This window comes from Notolepis coatsorum, assembly GCF_963971535.1.
Source record: "Notolepis coatsorum genome assembly, chromosome: 10".
Classification (NCBI taxonomy): domain Eukaryota; kingdom Metazoa; phylum Chordata; class Actinopteri; order Aulopiformes; family Paralepididae; genus Notolepis; species Notolepis coatsorum.
The window spans coordinates 73,855,752-73,876,828 of NC_140174.1; positions in this window are offsets into that span (position 1 = coordinate 73,855,752).

Consider the following 21,077-nt stretch of genomic DNA (forward strand, 5'->3'; position numbering starts at 1 on the left):
GCTACCCAGTGACGGTGCACACCCGTTCCCACGAAGCAGGGATAATCCACCCTGCTACACATACATGACATACAGATAGACAGTACTGCTACATCTATACATTTATGACATATCAGATTTGCAAATACAGTACTGTTTGTGATACAAAAAGTGTCCAGAAAAAGTGTGTGTATACATTTGACGTAGAAACTGTACATTGGAGGAGGTTGGGTGGGTACACTGTACATTCAAATACTGACAAAGCCATACTTGGTCTTTTTCTGTACAACTGGGTTAGGACATTTGTAGGGGCCAGTTTTGAATTGCAGTCTCCCGTAGGTGTTCTTTCAGAGTGTTTTTGACGCTCTCTGATTGGCCACTGACGCGTTTGCCCAATCCGTGACGAGCTGTGTCTTTGCCCATTTCCACGTCAAACAGCCTGCAAACTACCTGGCGTTCTATCGCCATGCTCTAAGACAAACTCTAACCTTAACCAACTTCGAAAGAGTGCCTAAGCTTAACCGTCGAAAGAACTTGCCGTCACGCTCTAAGACAAACTCTAACCTTAACCAACTTCGAAGAGTGCCTAAGCTTAACCAGTGTAGAAACAGGCGTCGGCCAATCAGAGAGCGTCTCCGAGAAATGCGGCTAGGTTTCGTAATCACGCCTATCCTATGGTCCACCGCAACACTTCCGGGATTCTGAAATCGGGGAGGAGATTGCGGGGGGAGCATATGAATGAATGTGGATCAGAGCCGTGATGTAAGTGGTTGCCGATACGGCTGTGGGGGTGCTAGAGACATGATCGAATAGACGTTTATGCGCCTCAATCTCCTGAACACGGCGTGACCCATTCCTAATCGATCAGAACTAAATCGGCAGAGAAAAAGCCCATTTTAAAGCACCTATTCTCCATGCACATGCGCAGATTGCCCATGGAGTCTGGACGACGCGAGATGACGCACGAATGAATGTGGACTGTTCTATCAGAGGGGGGAGCTTCGGTGGCCAGTGTCCTTTCAGCCGAACAGGATAATGAAAAAATGATCCCACTAAATGGCCAGACGCGTCTTATGGCGACATCTACAATTACCTCATTGAGTCTCCAGGTAGACTAATGTTTATATTTAAGTGCAGCGGTCTGTAGCCACTCACATTGAGTAGGGGATATCTGCAGAGCCACAGAGCCCAGGCGTGGACGGGTTTGAGGCGGGGCTTCGTGGCGTAGACAAGTATTAGTGGCCACAAGAATTTGCACTACTGCGCATGCAGATGAGGGGGGGGGGGCTCTCTCGCTCGCTCCCTCTCTCGTTTACGACACACATACACAACTTAACTTTCATCTCGTTTACATCAGGGTCCCCCATTTTCAACTTAACTTTTGTCTCGTTTACATAGACAGTAATGTTACATCTAGACATTTATGACATACCAGATCTACAAATATACAGATACAAAAATATAGTAATAATAGAGTATATACATTTGAGGGGGAATACATTTACATTTACATTTAGTCATTTAGCTGACGCTTTTATCCAAAGCGACTTACAAGTTCTGTACGACAAGTCATCAGGAAGGGCACAACTCTATCAGCTGAGTAACAATGTTCATAAAGTGTTGAGTGCTACAGTGTAGGTTAGTTTATTAGGACAAGTGCATGACAGTAAAGTTAGTTAGGGTTAGATTTTTTTAATTTTAATTTTTTTAATTCAGATAATGGTTGAAGAAGTGCGTCTTTAGTCGACGGCGAAAGATTGGACGGGTTTCGGCTGTCCTAACTGGGGTGGGTAGTTTGATTGATTGATTGAAAAGTTTATTAACAGATTGCAGAATGGGTACAGTACAGTACAGCTCAATACATACAATTGTTAAGGGGATGCAGACCAGAGAAAGACTTTCGTCTTGTTTACATCAGGGTCCCCCATTTTCAATTCATCATAACATATATGACATACATGACATACAGATAGACAGTACTGCTACATCTATACATTTATGACATATCAGATTTGCAAATACAGTACTGTTTGTGATACAAAAGTGTCCAGAAAAGGAGTGTATATACATTTGGCGTAGAAACTGTACATTGGAGGAGGTTGGTTGGGTGGGGTGGGGTTGGGTGGGTTGGGTGAGGGCTGTACATTGGAGTTGGGGGGGGGAAGGGGGGGGTTGGGTAGGGGACACACACACATTTTACACTGTACATTGGAATATTGACAAAGCCTTACTTGGTCATTTACTGTACAACTAGGTTAGGACATTTGTAGGGGCCAGTTTCGAATTGCAGTCTCACGTAGGTGTTTTTTGAGAGTGTTTTTGAAAGTGGGTAGTGATTCACATTCCTTTACAGCTTTAGGCAGGGCGTTCCACATTGATGTGGCATAATTGCGAAACGTGTTTAGTCCCTTGTTTGAGCCGAATCTGGGTTTTACATGATTTGTGGAGCTCCCTCTGGTGTTGTGATCGTGGTATTCACTGACCTTTGGGAAGTATTTTGACATGTACATGGGTACCTTGGTCGCGTAGTGTATCTTGTAGACCAGGCCCATTGCAAGTTGCTGTACTCTGTCGTCTACTCTAAGCCATCCTAGGTTGTCAAAGTGGGCAGGGGTGAGGTGGGTTCTAGGAGTCAGGTCAAGTAGTAGTCTGACTAGCTTGTTTTGAGATGTTTGTAATTTGTTTTTTAGTGCCTTTGAGGTGCTTTGGTACCATGAGGTGCAAGCATAGTCGTAGTACCCTTGAATGAGTGCTCCTGCTAGAGTCTTCAGGGTATTCTTGTTTACCAGAGAGGAGATCCGGTACAAGAATCGCGTTCGTTGGTTGACTTTTTTTTATTACACTGGATGCCATTTTGTCACAGGAAAGATTAGCCTCTAGGATGGAACCCAGGTAGGTAATTTCATCTTTCCTTGTGATAATATTGTCACCCACTGTAACCGAGAAGCCGTCGGTCTTGCTGAGTTTGTTATTTGAACCGAAGAGAATGGACTCTGTTTTGCCCATGTGTAATGATAGTTTGTTGTCGGCGAGCCATATGCAGATTTTGCCTAGTTCCGAGCTGAGGGCTTTTTCAACCTGTAACTTGTTCTTGTCAGAGACCAGCAGGGCTGAGTCGTCCGCAAACAGGAACAAGTTGCAGTCACAAGCTGACGACATGTCATTTGCATAAATTAGGAATAGTAGCGGTCCTATTATGCTTCCTTGTGGAACACCACAGCTCACTGTGAGGGGGGGGGGTAGGGTACTGTTTACTTCCACCATCTGTTCCCTCCCCTCCAGGTAGGATTGTATCCAGCTCACTGATAAACTATCAAAACCAATTGCTTTTAGCTTGTCAATCAGAATGGTGTGATTGACAGTGTCGAAGGCCTTTTGTAGGTCCAGCATGACCATGCCGCAGTATTTGCCCGCGTCCACCTCTTGTTTGATGTGGTCGTTCAAGTAGAGAAGGCATGTGTCAGTGGAGTGGGATGTTCTGAAGCCAGATTGGAATTCGTAGATTAGATTTTTTTCCGCGAGGTACTTTTCGATCTGTTCGTATACTATTTTTTCCATGACTTTCGAGATGGATGTAAGGATAGAAACAGGGCGGTAGTTACCCGGGTCTAATTTGCTGCCCTTTTTGTGCAGGGGTGTTACTCTCGCAATTTTGAAGTCCTTGGGGACGTGTCCCTGTTTTATGGAGAGGTTTATTATGTGTGTGATGACTGGGGTGATGGCTGCTGCTGAGTCTCTGAGGAATTTGGAGGGGATGTTGTCATGGCCAGTGGCCTTGTTTGGTTGGAGGGCGCTCAGTTTTTTGAGTACCTCATCTGTAGTTACCATTTCCAGTTTGAAGTCGTCTTTGTGGACGCCTAGGTTCTTGTAGTATGCTACTATGTGTTCTACCCCATACTGCCCTGAGTGGGAGGGTAGTTTGTTTACCAGTGTTGTGGCTATGTTTGTGAAGAAAGTGTTTAAGTAATTGGCTACATCCAGCTTGTCTGTGATGAGCGTGTTGTCCGTCTTTATGTTTATGTTTGAGAACCTGGTTTTGAGTTTTTTACTGCAGCCTAGTTGATTGTTGAGTAATTTCCAAAGTTCACATGGTTTATTTTTGTTTTCCTCGGTTTTGTCATTGATGAAATTTTTTTTAGCAGTTTTGATCATGGAGTTTACGTCATTTCTTAGTCTGTTTCTTTCTAGTTTGAGTTCAGTCACGTGGTCTTGGAGTTCACTGCTCGTGCTTTTGGTAAGCTTTGACTGACTTTTACGAAACTCAGAGCATTTTTTGTCTCTGGCTTTCATAGCGGTCAGTATTTCAGTGTGCATCCATGGCTCAGCGCGATTTTTTACCCTGGTGGTTCTTAGGGGGGCCATGTTGTTTAGTATTGATGAAAATACAGTTCATTCCACCATTGTGGGGCAAGGACTGAGAATAGGCGACTTCTCTTTGATGACCCTCCCGGAGCTTGGATAGGAGTAGGAATAAACTGTACATATACAGCACTGTTTGAACCTGGCACACAACATACTTCACATGTCATTTTTCTTTTTGTGGAGACGAAGATGATGAGTACCAGTCTTGTAGCCAGCAAACAATGTATGGACATACATTCCCAACCAACTGTTTAAGTTTGTCATGACTATAGCCAGGTTTACTTCAAATACTAAGTAAGTCAGCATCATGATCGCCCAATTTATGGATGGAGGAGGGTAGGATAATTAATTGCTTTCTCTGCATTGCTCAGCGGCGGTGATTATGGCCTATTTAAAGCAGCTACAACTAGGCAAAAGTTCCTCAAACACCCATCGATCATTCTGTCAAGCGCCACGCCCCTTCTCTTCTCTGTATCGGTACTAAATACCTGTATGTCCCTATGTCGATATGACCCTGATGTAAACAAGACAAACGTCTTTCTCTGGTCTGCATCCCCTTAACAATTGTGTGTATTGAGCCGTACTGTATTGTAATTTGTACCCATTCTGCAATCTTGTTAAAATAAAGTTTTCATTCACACTCAAAATCTGTGTTCATTTTTTATTTTGCATACTAATGTTCTGTGTCTTGAGTCGTACTTGTATTGAAAAACTGATTTTATATGTCTGAGGAGAAGACTGGTACTCATCATCTTCGTCTCCACAAAGTACTGGGGGGTCTACTGTATAAGAAAAATGACATGTGAAGTATGTTGTGTGCCAGGTTAATGTACTCGACTATTTTTGATTGAAAAACTGATTTTATATGTCTGAGGAGAAGACTGGTACTCATCATCTTCGTCTCCACAAAAAGAAAAATTACATGTGAAGTATGTTGTGTGCCAGGTTCAAACAGTGCTGTATATGTACAGTTTATTCCTACTCCTATCCAAGCTCCGGGAGGGTCATCAAAGAGAAGTCGCCTATTCTCAGTCCTTGCCCCACAATGGTGGAATGAACTAGTGCTGTATATTTGTAGATCTGGTATGTCATAAATGTCTAGATGTAACATTACTGTCTATGTAAACGAGACGAAAGTTAAGTTGAAAATGGGGGACCCTGATGTAAACGAGACGAAAGTTAAGTTGTGTATGTGTGTCGTAAACGAGAGAGGGAACGGCTCTGATCCACATTCATTCATATGCTAACCTCGTTCCCAGCTTTATCTCGTATGCTCCCCCCGCAATCTCCTCCCCGATTTCAATGTAACGCGGAAGTGTAGTGGTCTATACATAGATATCTATGTTCTATATATATCTATGGGTCTATAGCATAGATATAGATATATAGATATCTATGGTCTATAGATGTTACGCACTTCCTGCCCCAGCGGAAATTACGTCAATGTCCGCGCCTGCGCTCTCTGTCTACTGTAGCTTCTTCTCCTCGTTGTTTATGGCTAATGAGCTAATGCTAATAGCTTATTCTCTGAACATATCTAGAATGCAGAGATCGTGTAAAGAACGGACTAACTGGAGCTGCTGAAGAGATATTTGAATGGACGAAGGAAGAGTTTAAACTAGAGTATTTCGAAGTATTTTAATGGACTTTGATCTTTGATCGCCACCATAAACTGCTGAACGTTATGATGCCTGGAAGTGAGATGAAGAAACACAAAACAGGTTTGTTGAATCAGAAGGTTATTTACTTGGTCATTAATCTTACAGCATTGCTATTAGAACTATTTGGGTTCTAGAGCCAATTTCTTATGAGACTGCATGCCACAAAAGGCTGTGTAACATTATTGCCGGTGAGTAATGTGACAATGTTATGTAGACTGCCTAACTGATTAATGCTAGCTATCATAGCTAACGTTACACTAGCTGGTAGACTCGACCAGACAATCCCTGACCATACATTTACATTTAGTCATTTAGCTTTTGTCCAAAACGACGTACAAATTGTGTACAACAAGTCAGCAGGATTTATTGATTGATTGAAAACGTTATTAACAGATTGCAGAATGGGTACAGTGAACAGCACAATTGTTAAGGGGATGCAGACCAGAGAAAGACTTTCGTCTTGTTTACATCAGGGTCCCCCATTTTCAATTCATCATAACATATATGACACACATGACATACAGATAGACAGTACTGCTACATCTATACATTTATGACATACCAGATTTGCAAATACAGTACTGTTTGTGATACAAAAAGTGTCCAGAAAAGAGTGTACATTTGACGTAGAAACTGTACATTGGAGGAGGTTGGGTGGGTGGGGGGGGGGGACTGTACATTGGAGGTGGGGTTGGGTTGGGTAGGGGGTGGGTGGGGGACACTGTACACTGTACATTGGAATACTGACAAAGCCATACTTGGGTCATTTACTGTACAACTGGGTTAGGACATTTGTGGGGTCCAGTTTCGAATTGCAGTCTCCCGTAGGTGTTCTTTGAGAGTGTTTTTGAAAGTGGGTAGTGATTCACATTCCTTTACAGCTTTGGGTAGGGTGTTTCACATTGATGTGGCATAATTGCTAAACGTGTTTAGTCCCTTGTTTGAGCCGAATCTGGGTTTAACATGATTTGTGGAGCTCCCTCTGGTGTTGTGATCGTGGTATTCACTGACCTTTGGGAAGTATTTTGACATGTACATGGGTACCTTGGTTGTGTAGGAGGGATGCTCTCTGGCAGCTAATGGTAAGTGGTATTGTTCATCAAACATTGCCGAACTTGAGTGCATAGCAGTATAGACATATTAGCATAGTAGGTAGTAATATAGTCAACAGCGAATAATTGGGGTTTTTTCAGCTGTCCTGACTGTGGTTGTAAGTTCATTCTACTATCATGTGTACAACATGGAGCGAGGACAGAATGGCCTGCTTCGCTTTGATGACCCCCAGGAGCTCAAATAGGAGTGTAGGGGTCTTGATGGTGTGTAGTTAGAGACCATTGACCTGAGGTAGGTGGGACGTTGCACGGTATGCCAGGTATGATCAGGTTCTGTTTGATAACTTTTATTCTCGCCTTTTTTTTTTATACCTTTTATTTAGCCAGATAAAACATTAAGAACAGGTTTCTTATTTACAATGTCGATCTGGTCCAAGAGGCCCCAACAGGAGTACAAATATACATTATATATATATATATATATATATATATACACCAATAACAAAATAAAAACACAGTTAAGAATCATACACATAAGCAAATAAACAAACAAATTTGGTATGGTATGGTTTATTTCTTAATCCCAGAGCAGGGGAAACATGGTTTGCCACCAGAGCGAATACAAATATACAAACATGAAGGAAACAATTACATGATACAATTAAGCATTACATCACGCGCAGGAGTGGTTTGTGACCAGGGGAGGAAATTAGGCCACTTTACTCGCCAATTGCGAGTATTTTTTACGTTTGGCGAGTAATTCATGAAGAGCACTCGCCAGTCTGGCGAGTACTAGTAATTACAAAACAAAACAAAAAAATCATTCTGCAATCTGCTGATTCGCTCACTGACACAAACCGAACTCTGACTCCCCCCTTGATTCCTCCCATTTGCGCCACATAATAATCAGACCATAACCAATGAACATCATCGTTGTACAGATGCGCTCTAAGCTCCTCCAATGAACACTCGTTTTCTAGAAGATGACGCCCATCTAGGGGAAGTGGACATACCACTGCGCGCAGACCTACTAACTCCTGCCACCGGCAGCCGGCTTGACAACGTAGACAAACTTACAAAAACACATGAGTGGATGAAAATAATTGCATGTAGAGTCGTCGCTTTCGGATATCGGTGCGGTCTGACATGGGGGCGAACAACAGCACGCGACGCGTCTCCTTCGAGTCGGATGAGAATGACAGTCAACCAGCATTAGCCGGCTAGCTACCTAGCATGTAACAAGCTACCATAACGCGCATTCAACATAGTGGACGACTATACTGAGCGGCTTTGCTTAAATGCAGCCGAGTGACATTTTATTATTACCGGGTTTCCCAGCATATCACCACTCGCCCATATGCCCTTCACAACGGTGATGTTGTCATATTTGGCATTCAGAACACACCTGCTGAACCCCTAGCGTTGTCGATTCGGTTCCAATGTATTGTCATCTTACAGCACAAGTACAGTACAACCAGAATACATTTGGCATACAACCAGAGTGCAAATGTAACAAGTCAAGTTCAAGTTGTTTTATTTAGCTATTACATTACAGTGAAATGCTTGGTTCTTTCACTGCCCAACCCAGTATTGATTGATTGATTGAAAACTTTATTAACATATTGCAGAATGGGTACAATACAGTACAGCTCAATACACACAATTGTTAAGGGGATGCAGACCAGAGAAGGACTTTAGTCTTGTTTACATCAGGGTCCCCCATTTCAGTCCTGTTTGCTTAATGCCTTGTCCACTTCCTCCACACTCCAATATGTTATGATGAATTAAAAATGGGGGACCCTGATGTAAACAAGACGAAAGTCTTTCTCTGGTCTGCATCCCCTTAACAATTGTATGTATTGAACTGTACTGTACCCATTCTGCAATCTGTTAAGAAACTTTTCAATCAATCAATCCCTTCAACCCTGCTCCTGTCAAACCTGCTCTTTCCATTCCCTCCATCATGTCCCCCCTTTCTGATGAATATTTCCTGCACTTAAGAGTCAGACACACATTCCTAGTAGTTGAGCTGTGATGAATGAAAACTTTATTTAACAGATTGCAGAATGGGTACAGTACAGTACGGCTCAATACATGCAATTGTTAAGGGGATGCAGACCAGAGAAAGACTTTCGTCTTGTTTACATCAGGGTCCCCCATTTTCAATTCATTTTCAATTCATCATTCAGTATAACCTAGACCAGCCCAACCCAGCATCTTTCACTGCCCAGTTCAGCCCAACCCAGTCCAGAATAGTTCCCTCTTTCATGTTAATATGTGATTTAATGATGTAATATTTTGAAGAGTAGAGACAGTGTGATTAATTTACTATGATTGAAAATCAATTTAGACGAAGACGTACAAAGAAGTAATTATCACAATTAGCGATTTTTTTTGTCTGGTAAAAAATCTATTTGGCTGGTAAAAAAAATCAGATACCCGCCAGTTGGCTGGTAAGCCAAAAAGTTAGTTTCCTCCCCTGTTTGTGACCAATAAACCATGCCTAGGGGTGGTCGTTAGACCCCCCTAGGCATGGTTTATTGGTCACAAATCACGACTACAAGTGGTGTAAAGCTTTTATACAACTGCCAGATTCATCCAACCTTATTTCTATACAATAAACACACATTAATCGAAGATTTATTGAAAAAAACCATCCGCCAGAAAAAGTAGTTCCCACAACTACAAAAAAGACAAGTTGCCTCCATGTGGAAGCAGCTTGAAGTGCATCCAACCAAACTAACACATCCAACTGTGTATTATTGGAATGATTGAGAGAAGTTGCCTCATGTGGAAGCAGCTTGAAGTGCATCCAACCAACTAACACATCCAACTGTGTATTATTGGAATGATTGATTGAAAATTTTATTACCAGATGCAGAATGGGTACAATACAGTACGGCTCAATACACACAATTGTTAAGGGAATGCAGACCTACTTTCCATAGAACTTCATTCTTAGATGCTTCTATATAAAGTAGGTAAAACAAATTAAAACGTTTTCTTTGCCCTATAGGAAAAAAACGTTTTCTTTGCCCTATTTTTTTATTTATTTCTTTTAGCCTAAACTTAACCAGTTGGAAACCAGGGGTACAGTAATAAAATTAGCAATCAACCAATCAATCAATTCAATAGACCATGCTCACTTAAAACAGCGCTGCTTCTCTCTCAGTCTGACTCCCCCGCTGTTGCAGACAGGAGTGTGTGTGTGTGTGTGTGCGTGTGTGTGTGTGTGTGTGTGTGTGTGTGAATGTGTGTGTATGTGTTTGTGTGTGTTTGTGGGTACGCCAGCGTCGGACAGTGTGAGAGTGAACGCTGCAGTCAGTGGGAAGGAAGTAGAAATTTAAATCAATCAATTAATCAATCAATCAATCCGCGATTTTTCTTTTGTTCTAGATTGACTCAAGACCCATCAATTACATCATCCAACATTGTTTAAAGGACTAACACATTCCCCTTGACAGAATCGCTTCATATTTAGTCGTTATGGTGCTATCAACATATCCATTTGTTGTCCGCGATCTTGTTTTCTCCCGGAGTGAGCCGGGGAGTGATATGTGATTCGGTTGTGGGCGGGTCCTGAGCCCAGGACCGTGGATTGTTGCCAATAAAGACGTGTAAATGGCCAATCAGAATCGAGAAATTTGCATGCCGTTGTATAATACAGGATACACAACACAGTAAGAGAGCCTCTCAACACAGTGCTAACCGTGTTCGTTAAAATGTTTAACCGCAGCAGGAACAAAGGACCTTCTCAATCGCTCAGTAGAGCATTGAGGCATCAACAACCTATCACTGAATGAGCTTCGCAGAGCATCAAAAATACTGAACAATGGGTGGCCTTCAAAGTATAAAATGGTGTTCAGTTTAGTTCTAGTTCGCTTGGCTATGATGATCTCCAGGGAATCAGGAGGGAGGCCAATCACTGAGCTAGCCTTTTTAATGATTTTATTTATACGTTTTTTTTTCTATATTTTTTCTCCTCCGTTTTTCTCCCATCCCAATTTAGTCGTTATGCCAATTCCCCCCCTTCCTGGTTGTTGCGTGCATTTGCCCCCCACTTGCCGGTCTACGGAGGGTTGAAGCCTATCGCATGTCTCCTCTGATACATGTGGATGCTGCCAGCCGCTTCTTTTCACCTGACAGCGAGGACTCTCATTGGGTAAGTGTAACGCGTGGGAGGATCACACTACCTCACTCAGATCCCTTCCTCGCTGAGCAGGCGCCCCGACCGACCTGTAGGAGTCGCTGTTTACAACAACCAGGACCCACCCCACCATCTTTCCACCCGCTGACACTGCCAATTGTGTCAGTATGGACGACCGACCAAGCCGCAGGTACCACGGCAGCTGGATTCGATCCCACTCTCTCTGCGGTGGTAGTCAGACGCTTAGTCCGCTGCGCTACCCGGCCGCACTATTTATATGTTTTTTGTCAGAAACCGCGATGCTACAATATGGCACATGGCCTCGCTGTGTCTGCAGTATAGAGCACAAAGAGGAAGGGAGCATGCAAACAAACACATGCACAGCCTATGTACAAAAGAAATAAACGGGAGGATTAGGGGTGGGGGGGTGAAAGTGTGTGTGTGTGCGTGCATGTGCATGCATTGCAAACAGATGCGTGTGTCTAGGATCTACTAAGAGCGTGTTGAGTATTTTCTTGACGGCAGTCAGTGAAGTAAGAGCTGTAAGTTTAAGGGTGTCTTCCAGTCATAAGCTGCTGCAAAGTGAAAGGAGTTTCGGCCGAAGGTGGTCTTGGATCTTGGGATGTTTAGTTTGATGAGTTCGCTTGATCTTGTGCCGTAAGTGCTATGAGAAAGGTGGAGCAGGGAGGAAAGATAAGGTGGGGTCTTGCCCAGGATTGTCTTGTAAATGGAGTGGAACCAATGTTGGAGTCGGCGGGTGTGGAGGGAGGGCCAGTCAACCACTTTGTAAAGGTCACAGTGATGTGTATTAAAGGGTGCATTGGTGGCAAAGCGGATGGCAGAATGGTGAAGAGTGTCCAGTTTGTGTAGAGCCGTCTTTGAAGCCATGCAGGGTTTCTTTTTGCAATCGAATAAGATGCATTTGGTCTTTTAAGTAAGACACTAGATTGCAGCTCCCTGTCAATATGACACTGGTGTGTTGATTATTTCTGGCACGTGATAGTGCTCCTGGTCTTCAAAGTAGAAGTCCCAAGCTCTTGTATCTAGTATCAACTTGGCTTTAAGCAGTATATTTTGACGAGGCGAGAGTCGAATAAAGGAGATCAAATAGATAGGATTTGCCTACAGGAGGGTCTACTCACTAACATTACACTACACTGTGTTGTCACTACACTGTATTTCCTTTGGCTGCCAAGGATAGAATGTGACGTATTTACAGTGTTGGGCAGTATCGCGTTACAGTAATAACATTACATCTCCCAGTAATGTACTCCCAGAGTAGTGTAACAAATTACTTCCTCCATTGCAGTAATAATATTAGTTACCAGATCAAAAACAACTTGTTATTTCGTTACTATGATTTTGTCAACCAAATATGACAAGAACATCACTGATGATCTGAAATGAAAATGCCTTTTTCGCCTTGTTAGCTCATTTGCCTAGTCATATTGTGCACCTATTTAACAATATTGGCAAAATAAAACCCCCCATATCTTATATTATTTGTAATCTTATATCAAAATGCACGTAGAAACAGCACAACTTGCAAGATGAGTTGTCACAGGGCTGTCGAGCGCAGGGCTGAATAGGTACTGTAGATGTCATAGCTTCTAAAATTGAAGGTCCACGCTGGTCTGTGTGCATTATGAAAGGACAAGCGCATCATTGGAATTCAGATAATTTTCTACCTAGGCGGGTCTTAACCTGTTCCACCCGTGGTGAAAATCCGCCTAAAATATATACCTAGGTAAATGGAATATTGCTCCACTTCTACAAGGTCCATTTGCATATTCTTGGTATCTAGGTACATCTCAGGGAATGTATTCAGTGTCAGAAATATTGTGTCTATTACTAGGCTTGCTTAAATTGTGATGAAACAAAGGAGAATATGAATTATGATTTTTCTTTGCATCTTTGACAGTGAATAACACCATGCTAATAATGACCAAACATAAAAAAACTGCCACTGATCTCGTTCAGTACCTTCTTGAGATCATGTGTACAAAAATCTAAGGAAATTAGTTTCAAGTTTCTTTAATAGTTGTCATACAGAAGTACAGAATACTTTTATACAAAATGCTTCTTACTGTTACGCTCCAGAGACTGTGCTAGACAAGATAGTATGAAATAAAATAGTATAGCATGTAAAATAGAAGTACAAAAGGTCACAGTGTTCAGTATAGACATATGTACAATGTTCGATGCAGAATAGAAGTAACTGAGTTACCATACAATATACAATATTCTATGCAATGTACTAATATACAATACTATATAGTGCAGAGCAGAAATGGGATGAGGTACAATTTAGGTACAATTTACAGTAAGGTGTACGAGTTGTAGTGCAAATCCTTTACCAATAAATATAAAGTGTAAAGTGTGTTTAGGTGATCTAAAGTGTGTAGAGTGGGTGCTGCAGTGTGTTGTTTGTTTAAGTGATGGCCTGGGGATAGAAGATGGCCTGGGGATAGAAGCTTCTTCTGAGTCTTTCTGTGCTCGCCTTAAGACTCCGGTATCGCTTGCCTGACCGCAGTAGTTCAAAGAGGCAGTTGTTCGGGTGGCTGGAGTCCTTGATGATTCTCTTAGCCTTGCCCCTGCACCGCTTGTTGTAAATGTTCTGGAGGGTGGGAAGCCCCCCTCCAATTGTGCGTTCGGCTGAATGTGTCACTCTTTGTAGTCTGCTACGGTCTTGTGCAGTGCTATTCCCAAACCAGGAGGTGATGTTGCCAGTCAGGATGCTCTCTATTGTACATGAGTAGAAGTTCTTAAGGATCTTCTGACTAGGGATGGGAATTGATAGGATTTTATCGATACGATTCCATTATCGATTCTGCTTATCGATTCGATTCTTTATCGATACCCTTATCGATACCTGCTCAATTTATAATTTACATAAATAAATTGGAAATGCAACAGAACTACATTTACATTTACATTTAGTCATAGCTGACGCTTTTATCCAAAGCGACTTACAAGTTCTGTACGACAAGCCATCAGGAAGGGCACAACTCTATCAGCTGAGCAACAATGTTCATCAAAGTGTTGAGTGCTACAGTGTAGGTTAGTTTATTAGGACAAGTGCATGACAGTACGGTTAGTTAGGGTTAGATATATTTTTTTTTATTCAGATAATGGTTGAAGAAGTGCGTCTTTAGTCGACGGCGAAAGATTGGACGTGATTCGGCTGTCCTAACTGGGGTGGGTAGTTCATTCCACCATTGTGGGGCAAGGACTGAGAATAGGCGACTTCTCTTTGATGACCCTCCCGGAGCTTGGATAGGAGTAGGTCTGAGGCGGCCAGAAGATGCAGAGCGTAGGGGTCTAAGCTGGTTAGAATAACAACATGCAACTTGACATTTCTGATTGTCATTTATTGTTGAGCCCCCATGTCAGAAAAATACAAAAACTGTAAAAAATAAAACATTAACTATAGCCTACACTTAAATAAAATAATGTATTTGAGATTCTCTTAAAATGTATTTATTTTTTTATTCTTAAACTAATTTAATCTATTGAATAACAGGTCGTTATTCCTCCGACTTCTGTCACACACACACACACACACACACACACACACACACACACACACACACACACACACACACACACACACACACACACACACACACACACACACACACACACACACACACACACACACACACACACACACACACACACACACACACACACACACACACACACACACACACACACACACACACACACACACACACACACACACACACACACACACACACACACACACACACACACACACACACACACACACACACACACACACACACACACACACACACACACACACACACACACACACACACACACACACACACACACACACACACACACACACACACACACACACACACACACACACACACACACACACACACACACACACACACACACACACACACACACACACACACACACACACACACACACACACACACACACACACACACACACACACACACACACACACACACACACACACACACACACACACACACACACACACACACACACACACACACACACACACACACACACACACACACACACACACACACACACACACACACACACACACACACACACACACACACACACACACACACACACACACACACACACACACACACACACACACACACACACACACACACACACACACACACACACACACACACACACACACACACACACACACACACACACACACACACACACACACACACACACACACACACACACACACACACACACACACACACACACACACACACACACACACACACACACACACACACACACACACACACACACACACACACACACACACACACACACACACACACACACACACACACACACACACACACACACACACACACACACACACAGAGCTCCCAGCTCCCTCCCCGGGCCCCTGTCCTATAAGGTATTGGCTTGTGTTGCTACACGGACACATTTGTATGTTGCACCACCATGGTACTTCCTGGCTTACAGTGTAGACTTGTTAACAAACACTGCGGCTCTTATTATATGTGAACTAAAGAGTACAAGGTTTACACAACAGCCCCCACCTGCTGTTTTATTGTATTTGTACCTGTACTATCCGCTGTCAGCTGTTTATCTCTCTTTGTGAGCTTGATTAAATAGCGTTAGCTCACGTTAGATAGCGTTAGCTCCGCGGCAAATTTTTGCTCACCCTGACCTAAATCAATGACTAGGTTCTAAAGCATTCAAGTAGTTTTCACTGCACATAGAAGTAGCCAAACAGCGGGAGCATTTCGGGAGCATATTACCAAAATCCAGGCAATTTCGAGCCCTTAAGGAATCAAATAAGTCTGCCATGGCTACATGCTAACGCTAACGTTGTTTTGAAAACCTGGCAGCGATAAGGGAATCGAAAAATCACGGGAGGCACACGGTTCCAGGCATCGGCCAATTAGGAACCGGTTCCCAACGGGAACCGGTTTTCGATTCCCATCCCTACTTCTGACTGACTTGGAACTTCCTTAGGCGCCTGAGGAAGTAGAGGCGTTGTCGTGCCTTCTTCACAACACTGTCAATGTGTGTGGTCCATGTCAAGTCCTCGGATATGTGGGCTCAGAGGTACTTGAAACTAGGGATGTCCGATATTATCGGCCGACCGATATTATCGGCCGATATCGGCAGTAAAATGTGATATCGGAAAATATCGGTATCAAAAAAAAAAAAAAAAAAAAAAAAATTTAACATTTATTTAACCTTTATTTACCCAGGCAAGCTCGGTATCAAAAAAAAAAAAAAAAAAAAAAAAATTTAACATTTATTTAACCTTTATTTACCCAGGCAAGCAAGTAAGAACCAATTCTTATTTTATTTATTGTCAAAAGTATGCATGTTGGTTTAATTCAACAACAAGAGATATGTAATGTTAATTTTAACTTTTTTAATTATCATATTTTGCACAGATAATGCTTACATTTAGAAAGCCTTTTGAATGCATCCAGTGAAATTATTAATTACCTGAAATTATTCCGTTTTTTTGGGGGGAAACCCTGCATATATCGGTATCGGTTGATATCGGTATCGGTATCGAAATTAAGAGTTGGACAATATCGGAATATCGGTATCGGTAAAAAAGCCAATATCGAGCATCCCTACTTGAAACTGTTCACTCTCTCAACCGGTGCCCCGTCGATGCTGAGGGGGCTGTAGTCCTTGACCCCGACCTCCTGAAGTCCACAATCATCTCTTTTGTTTTGCTGACGTTCAGGGAGAGGCAGTTCTCCTGACACCACTGTGACAGATTCTCTACCTCTTCCAGGTAGGCCCTCTCGTCGTTGGCAGAGATCACGCCCACCACTACTGTGTCATCAGCAAATTTGATGATTATGTTGTTGTTCCGCTGTGCCACGCAGTCATGTGTGTACAGGGAGTAGAGGAGGGGGCTCAGGACACAGCCCTGGGGGGCCCCTATGTTGAGCGTGATGGATGAGGAGGTGCAGTTGCCTGCTCTCACCACCTGGGGTCTCCCCCCGTCAGGAAGTCCAAGACCCACTGGCAGAGGTCATAGTTAATTAATTAATAAATTAATAAAGGGAAGATGATTAAACGGAAGGTTCTGTAGATACAGTACTGAATTGATTCCGGACCAATGCAATTTGAAATATTATTATAGAATATAGAATAGGAGGCTTATAAATTACCTTATTATAGCCAATTCGCACATTTATATATATATATTAGTGCTGTCAGGCGATAAAAAAAATTAATCTAATTAATTACAGGATTTGTAATTAATTAATCTAATTAATCGCATTTTAATCGCATAACCATTTTAGGCCTGATATTGGATGGCAGAATTCAGTACTGTATCTACAAAACCTTCTGTTTAATCATCTTCCATTTATTCATTTGCTTAGATTTTTCAGGTCTGGTAAATTTTAGCATGGTGTTATTCACAGTCAAAGATAAAAACAATTTAATTTAATTGATATTCTCATTTGGTTCATTACAATTTACTCAAGCCTAGTAACATACACATTATTTCTGACACATGGGAATACATTCCCTGAGATCCATATACCGGTAGATGTCCCTAGAATCAGATACCAAGAACATGCAAATGGACCATTTAAAAAAAAAAGTCTGTAATGTATATTATATGTTCTTATGGAATGAATGAGATAAGAAAAAAAACGTTTTTAAATAAATGTTTAGTAAATTTTCATAACGTGATAATTTGCTGTGTAATTAATTAATCTAATTAACGCGATAAACTGACAGCCCTAATATATATACATATATTATCTTTCAAATGCCCGAGTTCAATTTGGATTTAGTATCACCAGGCGTGCATAAGAACAGATAATGATATCTACTGTAATTTACTGTACTTTTTTATTTTCACCACAGTGCAACCATTTTGAAACTAATTTCAGATCTAATTGTTGCTACATGCTAACAATAGGGAGGAGAAACTAACTGCGTTTCAATATTTGTCAAAAACGTTACCTTTTGTGGCTTATTATGCCGAATAATAACCGTTCAATTCATTCAATTCAATTCATTCAGAACGCTGAACTTTGAACCCCCATAGAATCTGCCAGGAAGTGTAGTTCGGAAAAATCTTCAAAGTGGCCGCAAAAAGACTATAATTCCCATGGTTAAAAATGTCCAAAATGGTCGCCAGCGTCTACCAATAGACTTCAGCAAATCGAAAACTTAAAACTATCTAATGGCACTTTTAAAGGGGAGATGAAGCATTGAACAATGTGATCCTAGTTTGTTTGTTGTGTACCTTGTGTAATACAGGGTCCTATAATCAAATGTGAAATCCTGCTTATTTGTCTGAAAACTCAAATATAATTTCCCTGTTTTCCCCATGGGTGCCGCCATTTTGTTGCTGACGTCACGGTGATGGTTTGGTCTGGCTCCTGGTATACACTGCTGGTTAGCTGCCTAGTAAACATGGAGTGTCTTGAAGGTCAGTCAGTAAATGCAACGTTGCCTACAAAACAACGGGACCGCAGTGGTTCTTTTTGTATTGCTCCCGGCTGTTCAAACGAATTTTACCGCGTGAAAGAGATGAAAGTTGGTTCATTTCCACAAACTACCAGTGAAAAAAACAGTGTTGTTGGCACGTTGGCTGGCTGCACTCAAGTGGCGCGATCCACCTGTTGGACAGGGGACGAAGATCTGCAGCGAACATTTCATTGCCTCGGATTATGTTGTTGAGGGTGTCTTTGAAGAGGATGGGCGGTTTGTCCAGAAGACCACTAATCAGCTGAAGCCCGATGCGGTTCCCTCGGTCTTCGACTTCAGTGGCTATAGTGCAGGAGGAGAGACAGACAGACAGACCAGCCCAGGCAGTTCGGCCAGCATCAGCCCTGCGCCGGAGAGACAGAGCTCAAAGACGCGCTTGTACCGCAAAAGAGCGAGAGGTATAATCAGGGGTGTTGGATCAGTGTTTCGCATATCATCTTTGCAGACTGTCTATATTTAGACTAGCCACCTGTAGTGATATGCAGTAGGTACTATAACTAGGGCTGACCTTCCAAGCTTTTTTTGGCAATCGAAGCTTCGGGGCCAAGCTTCGATTTTAATTCGAAGCGTCGAAAAAAATAAAAAAAAATATTTTTTTTTAATATCCTTTTTAATTTATTATTATTTTTTTTATCTTATGTTGTGTGACTTGTACAGCACTTTCGTAAACGTTGTTGTTTTTAAATGTGCTCTATAAATAAAGTGGGTTGGATTAATTAATTAAGTAGCCCCTTTCGTGACTGTGACGCATCCAAGGGGTGGACGGTATGGTCTAAAATTTATATCACGGTATAATTTGAAGCATAGACGGTAACGGTATATATCACGGTATCATCGTTTTTGATAAAACATTTTTTTTAATTTTATATAATTTTTTTTTTTTTATAAAATATATATATTATATAATTAGACTTGTACTTGTATTATCTGCGAGACATCGCCACCACGCAACAAGCTCCACTGTCTGTGTGTACTCTAGTAGCCTCCAGCTACGGCCAGGATTCTCCGGAGCTGCACCTGGACCTATACTCGAGTAGCCTCGAGCAGAGCTACGGCCAGGATTTTCCGACGCTGCACCTGGACCCTATTGTATTGGTATAACGTTAGCAAGCCCTCAGCTCGAATACGCATCGAATCAGTGTATAAGACATTGATATCAGGAGCTATCTGTAGCTACTGCATATATAACGTTAATACAACGCCTCAGTGAATTATTTAGTTCAATGGGACATTTCGTTTTGAACGGTGAACTAACTTGCGTTAACGTGAGCTAACGGGTAGCATACATGTCTCTAGTACTAGACTTTGTGGAGCGTTTGTTGATGTCAGGAGCTATCGGTAGCTGGCCGACTAGATACCGTTCGGTTAGACAATGCCCCATCATGTATTAAACTAAAAGTGAATAGTTGACTGGGTCATTTTGTAACGGTAGCTAAGCTAACGTTAGCTCAGGGAGACGCCGCCGTCCTCCCGACAGCTCCCTAGACCCGTGTTTACATGCGTGCGGTAGGGGCTGGCACGCCCACTGCGCGAAGCCTCCTAAATAACTTTTTCCAGTTCGCACATATCTATTATCTATGACTAATTCTATCTATTTTTAGGGGCAAATGCGAGTGAAATAGTCGCGCTGTGGTTACATGACGTCATTGCTATTTTAGAGCTGCACTACCGGTTACACGGTATAGTCAAAATCCATACCGTAGAGCAAATTCATACCGTTTATACCGTATACCGTTTATACCGTCCACCCCAGGTTTCACTCGGCTGTGTGATTTAATTCAAGGTGGATCGCTGTTGTCGTTTGAACAACTTCAGATTTCATGGGAACTACCAATCCCCCAAATCAAGAATGTTTAAGATGAATGAAGTAAGATTTTGATTATTTGAAATATGGCCTGTGTAGACTAAACTATGCACAGAATTATGTCAGTCTACAAGGTCCGGATTCTACATGGTCCGGCAATGTAGACCTTGTAGACTCCACTACAGACCAATTATCAGTGAATGTTCATGCATTTTTAAGAAGGGCAACTTCCACAAAAAAACAAAGAACTCATCAAAACATCTCAGTAGCACCTTATCTAAATGTTATATTTCATATATGGAGATTCATATTTATTTATGTATTGCATGCATTTCTACATTTTATTTCCTATTTTGTTTATTCATCCCAGTATCTTTCTTTCTTATGTGTGGAATTCTACAAGGCGCGCGCACACACACACACACACACACACCTACACACCTACACACCTACACACCTACACACACACACACACACTTACATTTAGTCATTTAGCTGACGCTTTTATC